This window comes from Echinops telfairi, unplaced genomic scaffold, assembly GCF_000313985.2.
Source record: "Echinops telfairi isolate 266 unplaced genomic scaffold, ASM31398v2 ScPeMD7_3533;HRSCAF=4204_0, whole genome shotgun sequence".
NCBI lineage: Eukaryota > Metazoa > Chordata > Mammalia > Afrosoricida > Tenrecidae > Echinops > Echinops telfairi.
The window spans coordinates 46485012-46499739 of NW_022107431.1; the positions used below are offsets into that span (position 1 = coordinate 46485012).

General features: G+C 36.7%; 1 non-coding gene across 1 annotated transcript; it reads right to left on the reverse strand.

Moving 5' to 3' along the window:
* Positions 1–6844: 6844 nt before the first annotated feature.
* LOC115871062 lies at positions 6845–6950 on the reverse strand. Its single transcript, XR_004047051.1, has one exon. It is a non-coding gene; the product is annotated as a U6 spliceosomal RNA (small nuclear RNA).
* Between the last annotated feature and the right edge of the window lie 7778 nt (positions 6951–14728).

Sequence of the window (14728 nt, forward strand, 5' to 3'; positions counted from 1 at the left end):
GTATGTATGTTATTTCTCCAGGCTCAGACTTTCCAGGAGAGTATGTCTCTTCTAGGACACATAAATTCACAATCCAATATTACTCTTATTAATACCAAATGGCAAGTGAAAAGGATTCTGAGGGCCCAGAATCATAAGAGAAAAACGATCCACTCTCAAAAGAATTGTGTGCTCCAACCATAGGGATAGAGGAAGCAGGAGTAGAATGTACACTTCTACATCTGCAAAAGGTACTTAAACTTTGTGGGGCTTTTCATCCTTTTTATATATTTCTTTTTCAATTCCTTCATAAATATAGATTGGACAGCATTTTATAATATCTCCACAGGAAGATCTTATAAATAAGTCTCTCCTGTGAATTATTTTCTGAGAAGTGTAACATTCCCAAGTTAATAGATAACAGGCAGATAATCAATTTTATGTTCATTTATTCTGTAAATCATGTTTAGTCATCTTGTGCCTGTGGCTCGTCTAAGACACTTTAGTCATCTCTGTGTGAACACACAAAATGAAATGGTTGCTTGTCCTCTGAAACCCTCCCAGAAATGGATGAGGAAGATTGAGAAAATAATTGATGTGCTTGCACTTTAGTGTATTTTTATTTCCTACAATACAGCAAAGTCAGTTTCATTTTCAAATTTCCAATTTATTTGCCAATGAGAAACTATTTTGTGATTTATAACATCTTTCTAAAAACTGGTCCCTGGAACTTTATTTGTGTGGCATCCACAGATTTTATTCTCTTTTGAATATCTAATGTAACTTTAGGGAACACATCCTCTTTTTTTATATGCATAATTTGAACATGAATGCTTTCAGTGGTATTGGATTTTAATAATTAAGTGTAGCAAGACTATCTATCACCAAACTTTTAGTCTTGTTTCAAATTCCAGGAAATTGTCTCACTATACTTGCTGTAACCAACTTGTATGCTTGATTCTTAGGATATCTGTGTCCCACATTGTCTGCAAAGAACTGATGCAAACAGGAAAAACATGAAGTATAAGAAAAATAAATATCGGTGATAAAAATATGCTAGTAATGTTAGCAATTTTTGAATGAGGAAGAAAAATACAATGTTTAAAGAATAAAGGTGTCCATATTAAATTCTTTAAATATAAAAATTTACTTTGAGTGTCCTATATGACAAGGTACAAAGTCAAAGCAAATCCACTTCTATAAATCTAGTTTTACATAGACACATAAAAAAAGCTTTCAAAACTAACCTTAGTGGTGTTGACTCAATTACAACTCATAGGTATTGTATATGACAGGATGGAACCATCCCCTTTGGGTTTCTGGGACTTTAAATCTTACAGAAGAAGACAACTTAATCCTTATGGATTGGCTGATAGGTTCAAACCTCTGACCTTGTGATTAGTAGCTCAGTGTATAAACCGCTATATCACCAGCACTGCACATTGAAACTTATAGCTAGTTTCATGCATATACATGTATATGCAAAGACATGTCCTACATGAAGCCCGAGTGTTCAATAAACAATTGCTCTTCAAGTCCATGTTTTATGGGACTGACAAAATAGATGCATTTTCAAAAAAAATTGAGAAATTCAGTAGATGTTCCTAATTTTTTCAAAGAAAGTTCATAGAATAGCTTTCACATATACTTCAGTGAAATGACACTTCAGGAAACCAAGAGAAGGCTGGAATCCCAAAGAACTAAACCACTTACAAGTCGAAAGTAACTGGCTGTTGACAAGAGTGATGTTTGCCTATTAAATGAGACTAGTGTGATCTGTAAATAGAACATCAAGAAGTAAGATCATAGTTGAAGTCGAAGATACATAAAACACGCTGACAAGATCCTAAGTTTAAACATGTTGTTATCATCTGTCTTAATGCAATTCTATTAGAGTGACTTATATATTGGGTGCAGATGATAGAACTGTGCTCTGCTTCTGTTAACATTACAGTAAAAGAAAAAGAAGCTACACAATAGGTCTATTCCATAACAAATGGGATCATCATGAGTCTGAATTATCCAGGGTAACCATCAATGATTCTCACAATCACATGAGTTGTGTTGCTTTGTGGCACCCTTGGAGCATAGTGGACTAGAGGTCGGGCTGCTAATCACAAGACTAATAGTTCAGAACCAGTACCTGTTTCTCAGGAGAAAAATGAGGATTTCTACTCATAACGATTTCCATTTTCGAAGTTCGCTCTCTCCTATAGGGTCACCGTGAGTCAGCATCAACTCGATGACAGTGATTTGTGTTGCTTTTGATTTGCCAACCCTGTCTGATCATGGACTGTCCTCAAAATTAGTCCTAATGCTTGAACCCATTCAAACACAGGAATCCATCCTTAAGAATCGACCCGATTTTCACTAGCCATCTACTTTTCTCAACACGATGTGCTCCTTGATAATTGTCCCTCCAGAGTGCATTCTGGAAGTACACGAGGCAAAATCTCATCATTCTCAAATTCTCGCTGTACTTCTTCCAGGACAGATTTGTTAGATCTTTGGGCAGTACGTGTTATACTGAAAATATTTAGTTCAATCCCACAATCCCACAGCATCATTTTTCAATGGTCTTCTTTATTCAGTTTCTATCTTTCCATGCATACGAGAAAATTGAAACTACCATTGCTTGGGCCAAGCGCACCTTTGTCCTCAAGGCGCTGCAACCTCTTTAAAGTGTTAGAGAGCAGAATCATCACTCTACGCGGTTGCACATGAATTGTGCGTCCAAGTAAAATGAAGTCTGTAACAACCTTTTCTCCATTTATTATGATGCTGTTTATTAGGCCAGCTGTGAAGTTTTTGCTTTCTCTGGTGGATGTAATTCATACAAAAGGCTGTCGTCCTTAGTTTTATCAGTAAGTACTTCAAGCCCTCTTTGCTTTCAGCAAGCAAATTGTGTCATTGGCACATAGCATGCTGTTAATAAGTCTTCCCCGAATCCTGAGGCTGCATTCTTTTCCATACAATCTAGCTTCTTGGATGATTTGTATAACATACAAATTGAATAAATATGGTGATAGGATATAATACTAGTACACACTTTTCCTGATTTTCAATCACATGATCCCCCATTGTTCTGTTGAAAGAATTTCCTCTTAGTCTGGGTACAGGTTGCACAAACATACAATTAAGTGTTCTAGGATTCTCATTCTTTGCAAAAATAATGATTCATTTGTTATGCGTCATACTGTTGCATGCATTTGCATGCACAATAAATGGAGGTAAACATCTTTCTCATATTCTCTGCTGTCAACCCAGCTCCACTAGCATCAATAATAGTACCTATAGTTCTATGTCACCATCCGAATTCAGTTTGAATTTCTGGTAGATCACTGTTGATTCACTGCTGTAACCATTTTTGATCGCTTCTTTCTACATTCTGTCAGAATGGGAATAACTATTGATATGTTCCAGTCATTTGGCCAGGCAGCTGTCTTCTGATTATTTTTGCATAGACAAATGAGCACTTCCAAGAGTAAATCTGTTTGAATATCAGCTCAAATTATATTCTATCATTTCTTGGAATTTAATTTTCACCAGTGAGTTCAGGGATGCTTGGATATCTTCTTTCAATATCATTGGGCCTTGATCATATGCTACATCCCGACATGATAGTATGCTTGCCCATAATTTTTGGTTTAGTGACTGCATTTCTGCCACCTAGCTTAGATGCTTATATGGTTACTTACTCATTCAATATTTTGTCCATAGGATAATTCAACACTGAATTGCTAAACATTGACCCATTGATTTGGGCCCCAACCTATAAGTAAATTTAAATGTTGTTAGCTAGGAAAGGATCATAATAGAAATGATTTTGTAGTGGTTTATCCAAAGTGACTATAGTTCTAGGTTCTTTCTATTTTATTTTCTGTTTAGAATCTGAAGTTTAAGTATTTGAAAGGAAGATGTTGTTGTATATCTCTCCTAAGGAATTAGGATCATCCTGGGATAAACTCTTCATAATAATAAAATTTTTTTCAGATAGATCGATACTTTGAACAGGCAACTTTAAATTTTATACCCCCGAGTATTTCTCAGAAACAAATTATAGATGTCTATTGAAAACAGAATATGACTTTTAAATGTGTTATTTGTGATTTATGTGTGAAATATTTCCCATGTCACAGAACTTACACAATTTCATGTAGATGCTCTCATTGCATTTTTAGATCGCTGGGATTTGGTAATTTAATACATAGATTTTGTGCTCCTGCACTGATCAGTAAGCAAGACAGCATTTGCAAAATTAGTTTTCAATTCATTAAAGTAATTCCTATGGAAGGTGCTTTCCTGATAATTCATATCACATTTACCACTTGTTAATGACAATGCATATTTCACACATGATAGCCACAGTGCCTCTCTGACACTGCTAAGTCGGGGGTGGGGGGTGGGGGGGAAAAGGAAATCAAAGAGACTCCTGAGAACTGCCAACAACAGCTTCGATTTATCCTCTGCTCAGGAACCCTGGTGCTTCTCTCAGATAAGTGTGGAACTGCTAACTGAAAGGTGGGCAGTTCATGCTCATCAAATGCTACTCAGGAGAAAGATGAGGCTGTCAATTCCTGTAAAGATTTATATTCTTAGAAACTTGTGGAGGATTACCAGGAGTCAGAATCAACACCATGGTAGTGGGTTTTGGAACCTGTATTAGAGAAACAAGCAAAGGGTATTAACACTGAAAGAGTTAGCAATATCTATTAATAATTAATAGGTTTTTAAATATTATAAATACTTTGCTAAAATAAATTTAGCCATTTTATTCTGTCACTGTAATTTTTATTTCTTGAAAATATTCTTTTCAAGTTAATTGTCTTGTGTTATTTTTTTTAAACATGTAATTTGATGATATGTACAGAGAAGGAAACTGATATATACTGCCTACAAAATATATTTAAGTATGTAGTAGTATATAATATATTTGATACTATAATATTCTATCTACTTAAATGTATAGTATACTTTTGGCAATGTAGCAAATTATTTTGACTTTATATTCTCAATTTTTGCATCACAAAGTTGGATGATATAGACTTACTGCTATTTCAAACCCTTTCCTGTCTAGTCAATTCTGATTCATAACAACCCCATAGGACACAGTAGAAATACCTTATTGAGTTTCCCAGGCTAAGTGTCTTTCTTAAGAAGGCCCTGTCACTTATTTCTTTCATGGAGAGCTGATGATTTCAAGTCACCTACCTTTTGGCTTAATGTTGAATCCTTAACCACTGTACCATCAGTGCTACTCCTATTGTTATTAGGTCACAATCATTGTGTCTAAAAATTGTGGAATGGGGGTGGGGTTTACTGTGCATATTTTTACCAAAAATAAAATTAAATAAAAAAGAAAGAAAACTTCTTGAAGAAAAACAATGCAAAGTTATTTTTAAATTGAAAAGAAATTGTTTAAAATATTGTCACTTCTTATTTTATTATTTATTCTATACTACTGAGTCATTCTTTTCAGTGAACATATTTCAGCATATAATAACATGATATGTGTAAAACACATTTAAAGGTTCTTATAAACCAAGATTTCTAAGGATCAAGTACAGTTTAAAATAGTAATCTTGGTCAGAATTTATGCCTAGCCCTTTGTTTGTTCTTTGTAGATGTCTACTCTGTTATAGGCTCTCATCTTAAAAGTTCAAGATCATACTTCCTCTGTACCATACACTAATTATTTTCTTTGCATACCTGTAATTACTGGAAAGCTTTGATTCCTTCAGAAACAATTTTAAAACCATCTTATTGACGTGTAATTTATACACCACACAATTCAGTGGTTTCAGTATATTAAAAAGAGTTGTGCAATTATACCTCAATCAATTTTAGATCATTTTCTTCATCTTTTTATCCATTACTATTAACTCCCCATTACCCCATAATCTCCCTATGGCTTAACCCTATGGAACTGTCAATCTAGTTACTGTCTCTATAGATATACCTATTCCAGATTTCATAGGAAGAACATCAGACAAAAATCCTCAACAGTGACAACAAAACAGAATACCAAAAAGTCTCAACTCAAGAGAAAGCAGAAGATAACTGTAACTAGAACAAATTAAAAATGGATCAAAAGGGAAAACATATGAAATTATGTAAAATTTCAACCTATTTATATCTGCAGTAATCTCTTTTCCAATCTACTATATCTGAGAACAAGACTATTCATCTCCCTGGTCAATGTCTGTGGGAATTAAAGGAAGCCAAGTCCCTGTGTGGATACTGCAAATGGATTTTGGGCTTTTATTGTCATTCCTAGCCCTGTGCAATCCAGCTGTTAGAGAATTTAAGCTCTAACAATTCCTTCCTCTGATCTTAGATTTTATTATTTGGAATCCTTGGGTCACATGGGCTAGTGTTTCCTTCCAGAGTGAACATAGCTGACTCTTCATTCATAAGAACTGCTTGTTTTAAAACAAGCTTGTAAGACCACAGATGCTATTCTTTCTGATAGCCAGACACCATCTGATGATTTCACTACATTTTGCACTACAGCACCCATGTTTCACTTATCACTTCATTTGGGCAAGTATTGAGCAGGGCCCCATTATAAGGACTAATTGTTTTTAGAATAGGCTTTTTGATTAAGTATGAGCTCAAAATCCATTTGTATATATAATATTTATATAGATCCCTGGTCCACTCTGGAGACAGTATTATCAGCTTGTTGAGGAACATTTGATAATTCCAATAATAGTATCATTAATCTAGCCAATGGCATAGAATTCAGAGTACTATTCAGAAAAAAGAAACTATTTATATATAGGAAAGTTTTTTAGACTAACATTCATGAGATGTTCACTTACACAACTTAAAAACTTAAATAACTGAACACTATTTAAGAAAGGAAAGTAGGGAATGGTGTGCGAATTTGCAAGTCATCCTTGCACAGGGTCATGCTAGTCTTCTCTGTATTGTTCCAGTTTCAGCATATGTTCTATCAAAGCCAGTACTGGAATAATTAAAAATAAATAAATGTTTAGCCACATGAACCTTATATTGAACCTTCACGCAGCATCAGAATTCAAGTGGAAGGAAATATTTCTGGGCAAAAATCCACACAACCAACTCAAGGTGAAGGGGCATGGATGAAATGGAGACCCAAGGTCACCTCCAAGGTCATTGGACTGTCCCTTACAGAAGGGCACACAGAACGTGAAACATCCAGGGTATGGTATGGCACTGGTAAATCCCATAAATAACCTCTAGGTTTAAAGATATTTCCTCCCCTTCCTATTAAGATTTTTGCTTTACCTCATTAATCATGTTAGATATGTGTATGTGCATTGTATATTTAAGGCTGTTCAGTACATGCAAGTCAAGACAGATAACTCTTCAGAAATAGTAACAGGAGTTTCTATTTGGGAAAGGGGAAGAGCAGGGGAAATGGGGGGGAAAAAGAAACAGTAACAAAACAATAACAGGAGTAATGGGTCCATGAGAGTACAGGAAGAGAGTGGGAAAGGGTGGAATGGGAAGCTGATAACATTGGGTGGTTGTATAACCCCATTTGATGGGATTGAACCACAGAATTGTATGTGAATAGATATATTGGATTGTGTAAGACATGCCAATAATTTTATATATATATATATATATATATATATATATATATATATATATACACACACACACACACACACACACACAGATGAATGGGTAATAAGTCATGGGAATAACATGGGACTAGGTCAGAATATGACTGTGCAAGGTTTGAGAGATTATATCTCTGACAGAAGTAGACATTTCACATAGCAGGGAAATGGAAGAACATATCAAAATAATACATTAGGACCTTGTATGGAGGACTTTAAGCAGAGTCTATGTATGTATGTATATAGTATGTTAACCATTATAAGTGCATTGATGAAAGTTGTGCAAAATCAAGTAGAAAGAGACTGAAGGCCTATAAGAATTACAGGATGCCAGAAGTTCAAGTAGAAGTTGATGACAAGACCAACTAGATAAAAACAAAATAAAATCAAAGCTTTGGAAATTATTAAGAGATTGAGCAGGAATTTTTCTGAAGAGTTAGCTTATGGATAATTAAGGAGAAGAATAAAAATCTGACTCACACTTGCAGACTAAGTAACTACATCATGATAATACATATAAAAATCAGAAAGTCCATGGGAAGATCCAAATTTCCTAAGGTGACAAATTGGAATTAGCTTCTGTTTTCATAAAGAGTTAAAAAAGGTTTAAAACTAATTTCAATCATAATAACCAGAATGCAGCTTGAGAAGTAAATCGAAATTAAAGAGATTTCTCAAGCTCAAAAAATGTAGTTTAATAAGTTATAGTAGCAAAGATTCATGAAGGAGGCTATAAGTCTGAAAGCCATATTTGAATAGCTAGAGAGAGTATATCTTCCATGGACTGTATCAAGGAGTGTGACTAATTTAGAAAACACACAGGTTATTAAAAATTATACAATAAGTTCTTTAATTTTTATTATATTTCTGTAAGCCTCACAAAATATAACTTTTATAGTAGCCACTATAATAGCTTAAAGTCTTTTCTAATCTAACCCAGAATTAAACTTGAAAAGTATTATGATTAATAATCAAGGCAAAAAAAAACTGAAGGAAAAATGTGAAAAAAAATCAAAGCAAGTAATAGAAAATTAAATTAATGATACCCATGCTATATCATTTTAGTGATAAAAACATTTTGATTTATAAAATATCAAAGGATTTTAAAAGCAAATGATCTGATTTAATGCCTATTTTATAAATGAGACCCTTGACTCCTATGAAAGATTGTTTCTATTGATGTCCTCAACAATCTTATCTACCCCATATGCCTATTTACAATTTGAAATTTCTTCCATCAAAAGATGGAATATCCATCTTTCCATTTCTTTTCCTTGAATTTGGACCACCCTGTGAACATTTAAATACATTTTTGCCTGTGTCTCCATTAGCTTCAGCGTTACCTGTGGATGATGGTGAGGGATCTGCGTCTCTGACTAGCACTTCCTGACAGGACAGGAGCAGGGAGTGAGGGGATGGCTTGCTATTTGGCCAAGTGGAGATGGAGGTCAGGTTCTCTATGTGACACTGGTGGGAGGAGGGGGATGGAGAGAGCACTCCGTGGTTATCCAATAAGGGACAAACATTCCAGCCCTCTTCTTGGCCTTTTTTCATCCTTTCTAGGTGGATCTTGGAGAACTCTATTAGATTTTTCTTGGCATGCAGGACAAGGCGGCCCCACCCTTTACTCAGGATTTTCCAGCATGATTTGTTGTGAGGCCACAGAATAAAGTGGAAGGGATCATTCTACCTAATTGCAGTATTTGTTACATATTTAGAATAATCAGAGCTGTGTGACAGGAGAGGCACATTAATCAATAATACAGAACAGCAAACTCAAAAATAAAATCACACACTACCATGAAGTAGATTTCTGTTCATAGTGAACATATACCCACCATAAAAAACCACAACCAGGAAAAAAGCTCACTAAGCAGCGCTTTCATAGTACAGATTTTTCCCACTAAGGGAGCATCAAGCAATCATTCTGAGTTAGTGCACCCAGTGGTGTCGCCTAGGAAAGTTCTCTCTGGTCACAGTGAATTTTTTTTCATAAAAGCAATTTCACCTCATCAAGTGAAATCAAAGATCAAGGCGATGCTCATTTTTGTTCTGATGTGAGGGGGATAGTGCATTTGGAATTCCTTCCACTGGGTCAGACTGTAATAAAGCATTCTACTTAGTGCAGTGGTTCTCAACCTTCCTAATGTCGCGACCCTTTAATACAGTTCCTCATGATGTGCTGACCCTCAACCATCAAATTATTTTCATTGATACTTCATAACTGTAATTTTGATTCTGTGATGAATCATCATGTAAATATCTGATAGGCAGGATGCATTTTCATTGTTACAAACCGAACATCATTAAAGCATAGTGATTACTCACAAAACAATATGGAATTATATATTATGAAATATTTGTTTCTAATGACAAATCAATGAAATTTTGTCTGGAAGCATGGTGTAGCATGGATAACAGTCTTCACGTCAGGTAGGTACTCATATGTGGGCGTAGCTGCATGTGGGCGGACCCGCCTGGAGACAGATAGAGGAACGGTCTCTCAGTTCCTAAGACCATCGGAAATATGTGTTCTCTGATGGTCTTAGGCGACCCCTGTGAAAGGGTCGTTCGACCCCCAAAGGGGTTGCGACCTACAGGTTGAGAACCACTGATTTAGAGGTTCTGAAAAGACTGCATAACAGACCAAAAAGGACCTGATTTGTAGCAGATGGCGGACTGGTTTTGCCACCATGACAATGAACCTGTTCACGCATTCATCTCAGTGCACCAGTTTTTGCCAAAAAACAGCATGTCTCTCTTGCCCTGCATGCCTGACTCACCCGTCCTTGCTTGGAATGACTTTTTTGTTTCGGCAAATGCAGAGGGACCTGAAAGGACAGGGATGTGACGATGTAGAAGAGGTGAAAAACACAGGGCAGGTGCTGTCAGCCATCAATAAGACTTTGAGAAATATTTCAAAGGATGGAATTATAGATATGACAAATGTACTAAGTGTAACAGAGTATTTTGAAGGTGATAAGATTGTTTTGTAAATAGATAAATACATAAATACATAGCTTTGAAAAAAATCCAGGGTTGTTGGGTTTTTTTTGGGGGGGCGGGTCCCCCCTTGTAGAATAGAGTAAACTGTCCCTGGTGGCTTGGTGCTTTAGACTGCCACCCACAAGGCCAGCAGTTAGAAACCACCTCCTGCCCTACTGGAGAATGACGATGCTTTATGCGCCTGTAAACAGTTACAGTCTGCAAAATCCACCTGGGCAGCGCCACCCCATCCTAAAGGATACGCTATGATTCTAACTCAACCTGATGGCAATGAGTATTTGGAGGAGAACAGGCTCTGTTGTTTTCTGAGACTATACTTTTTATGGGATTAGAGCACCTCATCTTTCTCCCATGAAGCTGCTGGTGGTTTTGAACCACTGATCTTGTGGTCACCAGCTATGTGTAATTTACCATGCCCCCAGGGCTCCTACACTGAAAAAAAGAAGAAAAAAGACCCACACAAATATGCCAAATAGATTATTGATAAAGGTGTAAAAGCAATTTAATGGAGAAAAGATAGATCCAGCAAGTAAATTACTTGTGAATGCTTTGTAAATCATATAGAAATATTATATGTAATATACAAACATACACACATATATCAAACCAAGCTCACCGCCATTGACTTGGTTCCAACTCATAGTGACCCCATAGGGCAGAGCAGAACTCTCCCTGTGAGTCTCCAGAACTGCCAATCTCTCCGGGAGAAGGAAGCCTCACCTTTCTTCTGCTGGAGACCTGGCTGTTTCAAGCTGCAGACCTTGCAGCTGCAGTCCAATGTATATGCCTCTGTGCTACCCAGGCACCTTGTTTTGTGTATACATGAAAATATAAAACCAAGTCAACAAGTATTGATAAACATCACAGAACCCTGATTAAATAAAAATATCAAATCATGCAGTTATGCCCTCTCAGCATATCTTTCATCCCCACGTATACATTTCTGAGGGCAGTGTTTTCATCTCTGTAACCATTCTCAAAAATTTTCCACACTTCAATTTATGCCACTTAAAAATGGTAGTTTCAACCTCCTCAATGGACTCAAATTGCATTCTTTTAAATGCGTATTGTTTTTTGAAACAAAGGGAATCTGAAGGGATGAGCACAGAGATGGTTTCCCAATGCAATGCTCATAGGACACCCATTGCTGCTCTCTAATAAGATGTGAGGGTTTTTTTGTAGATCCTTGTGATTGATTCCCCCTTTCTACCCCACCTCCCCTCCTGGTATCGCCACTCTCACCGCTAGTCCTGAGGGGTTCATCTGTCCTGGATTCCCTGTGTTTCCAGTTCCCATCTGTACCGCTGTGCATCCTCTGGTCTAACCAGGTTTGCAGGGTAGAATTGGGATCATGATAGTTGGGGGCAGGAAGCGTTTAAGAACTAGAGGAAGGTTGTGAGTTTCATTATTGCTACACTGAACCCTGGGGGAATGGGCAACAGAAGGGTGGGTGAAGGGAGACGCTAGGCAGTGTAAGATAAGATAAAACAATAATTTATAAATTATTAAGGGTTTAAGACGGAGGGGGAGCGGGGAGGGAGGGGGAGGGGAAAAAGGAAAATGAGGAGCTGATTCGAGGAACCTAAGCGGAAAGCGAATTGTGAGAATGATGAGGGCAACAAATGTATGTGTGCTTTACACAATTGATGTATGTATGGATTGTGATGAGAGTGGTGTGAGCCCCAATAAAATGATTAAAAAAAAAAGATGTGAGGGGAAAATTATCACTGCAACTTTCCTGGCCTTTTCCACACCAATGTAGTTTTCAATTCTCTCAAACCGTCTTCATGATAAGCCTCACGATCGCGTTGTATCCCTTTGTAATTCCCAATTTCAATCACATAACCTTCTGAGAAGCCCTTTGTTCTGAATTTAGCTGACCCAGAAGAACAACTTGGATGCTACTGTTTTGGTTGAACTTTCTTGTTTTTGAAACCTACCTATCTTGAGACTAAGAAAAGTATCTTATTGAGAGAACTTTACAATGTTACCCATTGATTTCACAGAAAAATGTAAACATGTTCATTTGGAATAAGCCCTTGCATCAATGAATTAGAGCCTAAGTAGCCATACTTTCTGATTTATGTTTCTGTGTAAAATTTGAGAGAGATTTTAGGGTTTTATTTTCATTCCGATGTAAAACTTTTTCCAATTGTTTGATAATTGTTTCGTTTTGAGACAAGCATGCTAAATATTTTTTCCACTTAATATCATTGAACAACACAATCGAAACACAAAAACTCTAGGACAACCACATCTTTTGTTAAAGAAAAGGTACTTTTCAAGCCCTAGCTGTGTGGCAAAATTGTATGTATTAGCCACAGTGAACTGGATGTATTAAGTGCTTTGATCCTGACTCATTTGGCAGTGCTGTTATAAACTCAACCCAAATCTCCTGGGGAGTAATGCATGCTAATGAAACCAAAGAGGCGGAGGCTGAATGAAAATAAGTGCTATAAATACTAGATGCATGTGATTAAACATGCTGAGGTATGCCAGGAAGATTTAAGTCCCACTAATTATCAAGAGCTTGAACCAACTGAGATATCTGTGCAGTATGGCTTGACTCAAATAGTAGTTTGATATTAAACAGAGTTCATTAGCTTTTAAAATAGATATGTTTGGCCTCTAACGACTCACTCAATATTTTGTTGAATAAACTTTCACTTAGTTTTTGACTCTGATGACAAACATAACAACTGGGGCTAATTTCTTGTTCTGTAATGTTGTACCATTTGCTTTAAAGAGTTGTCTTTAATAGTTTGCTTCCAGTTAGCGTTTCTAGCCTAACTATTGAAGAGGCAACTTAAATTTTATTTAGAATGACAAAAGGTACCATGGTATTTCAGGGGAACAGTGAGGAATCTGAAGGGAACGTTGGAGCTCAGAGTAAAGTATGACAAAAGGAATGACAGATAAAGAGAATTCTCATTTCCTGGAGAAATCCACAAAGTATAGATTTGAACTTCTTCAAACACATTACCATCTGGACATTGAGAAACTCCAAATTTTCCCTGTCTCATCACCTTCACAGAATTAAAATGAAATTAGACTGTACTTCATCACTGTTTTCTCTATAATTATGCCACTGATAATTCATGTAAATCATGGAGCTGCTTTACAGCAATGCACATATTTCATAAGGCCAAGCTGCTAAGACAATACTATTAAAATGTGACAAACATATCTTCATTACCAAATATGACGAATCACTTGCTAAGGCCAAATAATTTATATGTGTGTAAGAGAGAAGACGAATGATTATCAACATTAAGAACTTTGATCATTAGGTCTATCATGACATCTACATTAATAAGAACAGGCTACAATAATAATATTCAAACCTCAGTGGTTAAAGTATAATAATATATTTCTTATTTTATTATATTATTGAAGTATCTTGTAATTCTTACTCAAGGAACTCATAACTTAAAAGGGTATTGGGATAGTAAGATTTATTGTGACAACTTGGCCAGTAGGAACATGTGGGATTAATCAGGTCACAGTTTGAGTGGAGGGCAGAGAGATAAATGGCTCTGCAAGGCCTGCCCTTTCTCTCTTGCTCCCTGTTGATAGAACCAGCGTGCTACTGCTTTAGCCTGTTCTCTGGCATAACCTGTGTGCTACACTACCTGTAGGCTAAGCCAACCCATGGATTGTGTCGCTAGAGCTTGAGTGCTCCTTGGGGACCTGCTTCCCCACGCTGCTGGTGTGTACATCACTTGAGCTTGAGGCTGGCAGATCCTGTCGCCTGGCATTGCTTGAGTTCAATATCTCATCTGGACCTGCTTCCCTAAGCTCCAGAGCTACTGACTGTTGTTGACCCACCTTGCTGTTTGCTGCCTGTGGGCAGACTCTAGCTGTCTTGCTTGAGGGAGGACTCAGCTTTCTGCTTATTTGACCTTGGACCTGGCAGCCCATGTAAGTTGAAGGACTTTCGGTGTATTAACCGTTCCACAAAAGTGAGTTGAACTGAGCCCTCTGTACTGCTGTGTGGACTAATTACCTGCTATATTTCTTCTGGCTGTATCAACCTGTATCAACCTTATACCTAGCAGGTAGAAACTAATTACCTTCTATATGCCTTCTCACTGTATCAACCTGTATAAATCTTATGATTAATATATGTG